At 51.7% G+C, this 3060-nt stretch overlaps 1 pseudogene; it reads left to right on the top strand.

Moving 5' to 3' along the window:
- Positions 1-2279: 2279 nt before the first annotated feature.
- Positions 2280-3057, top strand: LOC103253293 (annotated as a pseudogene).
- Positions 3058-3060: the final 3 nt, after the last annotated feature.

Genomic DNA, 3060 nt, shown 5'->3' with positions numbered 1-3060 from the left:
CCAAGCGGGATGTGGCCTTCCCACCACTCCCGACATTGCCATAGCAACGACTGGGCGTCTCCCCACTCTGGCCCCCACTGCCGAGTTCCACAAGAACATAGCCAACAGAGACATGTGGCCTGTCATCCAGAAGTGGGCTTTATTCTCAGTCAAGAGACAGCAAGACCGGTAGCATCAGGCCACACAACTGCCTGTACAGCACCCCCATGCCTCGAGGGTGAGCCAACCTCCCTGCCACCATCAGCCATACCTGGCCCTTGGGAGGAGAGTCCCAGGTTGCCCCTTGCTTTTGTCTCTCTCCAACATACTCTTTCCTCTACGAATGATGAGTCACTTCTTCCTTCACACCCCTCAGTGGCTTTTATTTTTCTTCTCTGATCTGGACCTCGCCTGCCCTCCTGCCTACCTGTCAGGCACTGCCCTTACCCAGGGCTCTGGGTCCCCAATCTCCACTCAGTCCTGCCAAAGCTCCCAGCCCCTTCTCCCCTCAGGACTTTCCTTCTTGTCCCCAACACCAGGACACATAACCCATCTTGCCTGGCTGATTCTTACAAGTCCAGAACCTGTGTTACACTTGTGGTGACCCTTCCCTTGGATTGCCAGGATTCCTCAGACTGGGAGGCATTTTCTCACAGTCGCGCTTTAATGTCTCTCTGCCCTCCCTGTGTCTGTGTGTTGCTGAGGATGGGGACCATTTTGCTTGCTCACCTTTCTGTCTGTCTGTACGTCAAGTCCAGATGTGTTGAAGGAAGCAAAGGGATAAAATGCATTTGGTTCAGACATTCACTGAGATGGCCTCCTGTGTTTTGGCTTATTGATTCACCACTACTGAAAGTGAAACACAGCAGTAGTCCTGCCCATAGGGTACAGAGTTACTTTGTAGTTAATGAATTGGCTAATTATACCATGACTTTTTACTGAACTTGTGACTAATATATTGAGAAGGTGTATCTTCCAGAGAACCTATTTTATTGAAATGTTTATTCCAAAGTTAATTTCTTCTTTTTTGTGTGTGTTGGCATCTCATTCTGTCACTCAGGCTAGAGTGCAGTGATATGATCACTGCTCACTGTAGCCTCCACCTCCTGGGCTCAGGTGATCCTTCCACCTCAGCCTCCTGAGTAGCTGGGACTTTTTTTTATTTTTAGTAGAGAGATGAGATCTCACTATGTTGCCTAGGCTGATCTCAAACTCCTGAGCTCCTAAAATCCTCCTGCCTCAGCCTTCCAAAGGCTGGAATTACAGGCGTTAGCCATTGCGCCTGGCCCCAAAGCTAATTTCAAAGAGCCAAATCTAGACCCAGATGTCACCGTTACCAGGGAAATGATCTCATCTCCTCCTCCACGCAGATAACACCAGATCATAAGCTTTTTGAGGCCAGGGCCCCATCACTGCTGGGTCTTAAGGAACTACTGGTTCCTTGTATATCAAGTATCCTCCATACTTTTTAATATAATACGTAAACAGCAAACCAGTTTCCTCCAACTTCCATGGTTTGCTTCCCACTTTCCACCACATTTCTGCTGAGTACTGTTTCAGTCCTGCCAACAACAGAAACTCATTTCTGAGTCTTGAGTGTCCTTTTGACTCACATTCTAAGATAGAGGGCCGATTGGCCTTTGTGTTATTTATAAGAAACTTATCGCTTTATAATAAGTAATAGGCAATCATATATTTTGATTAAATTTTATCCTGGATTAAAAGTATGAGTTTAATATATCACAGAATACTATTTTAAATAAACATATTGTGTATTGTGAATAATGTAGTTTTTGTGTATTTTAATTAAATGTGTGCTAGATTAGTTGCAAATTAGCACACGCTATTGAAAATATGTCATTTAAAATATTCGAAGAAATAGAATACAATTGAATAAATAATACAATTAAATATAATAGTGTTTAATCATACCACCCTTTTGTAATAAAAGGCGCAAGCATCGGTTTTGATGTTTAAATGTGCGCCGCTGAAACTGACGTGGGCAACCTTGGCTTCATTATTTGCATGTCCGTTTATCCAGCCAGATCTAAGTGTCTGCAAGGAGTTGGCTCCTGGCCTGTCACCCAGCAGAGGTGGACTGGCCTTTGCCCTCGCGGCCGGGAGCGGTGGGTGTGCGTGTGGAGGTCCCTTTGCTCCCCTCCCCGGGTGTAGATTTGAGCTGGGCCCTGCAAGCAGAGGTCCCCTCGCCCCCTCCCCAGTGTGGTTTTGAGCTGGGGCCCCACAAGCGGAGGTCCCTTCGCCCCCATCCCGGGATGTAGCTTTGGGCTGGGGCCCCACAGGCGGCGGTCCCCCTCCCCTTCCCACACTACCCCACCGTGGTGGCTCTGCGCCCTCGCGACCGCGCCCACCCTGGCCGGCCTGCTCACTATTGCCTGCCTCCCACAGGGGACAAGTGCCTGTCCAACATGCCCTTCGATGGCGGTGCCGGCTACGAGAAGGAGAGCCAGCTGAAGAAGTCCCATGTGATGGACCAGGCCATCAACAACGCCATCAACTACCTGGGTACTGAGCCGCTGCGCCCTGTTGCAGATGCCCCCGGGCGCCGCTGAGAGGGTCCTGGTGCTGGGCCCCATGTACCCGCTGCACAAGCCACCTGCCGAGGGCGCGCTCCAACCACGCGGCGCAGGACAGCGCCGTGGAGAACCTGCTGCTACTCTCCAAGGCCAAGGCGGTGCCCTCGGAGCGGGAGGCATCCCCGAGCAACAACTGTCTGGACTCCACAGACACCGAGAGCAACACCGAGGAGCAGCGCGGCGGCCTGGTCTACCTGACCAACCACCTGGCCCCGCACGCGTGCAACGGGCTGGCCCTGCTGGAGGAGCCGCGCACCTAGGAGCTGCTGTGCGTAGCTTCGGAGGGTGCCCCAGACGCCTTCCGCGTGCTCAGCGCCAGTGGCGAGCCCCTGAACGTGTACAAGTGCGAACACTGCCGGCTGCTCTTCCTGGATCACGTCATGTACACCATCCACATGGGCTGCCACGGCTTCCACAACCCGTTTGAGTGCAACATATGTGGCAACCACAACCAGGACCGCTACGAGTTCTCCTCGCACATCACGCG

The sequence above is a fragment of the Carlito syrichta genome, unplaced genomic scaffold (genome assembly GCF_000164805.1).
Source record: "Carlito syrichta isolate Samal-C Ts95f unplaced genomic scaffold, Tarsius_syrichta-2.0.1 Scaffold218508, whole genome shotgun sequence".
Classification (NCBI taxonomy): Eukaryota; Metazoa; Chordata; class Mammalia; order Primates; family Tarsiidae; genus Carlito; species Carlito syrichta.
This window is presented reverse-complemented; position numbering and strand designations above follow the sequence as displayed.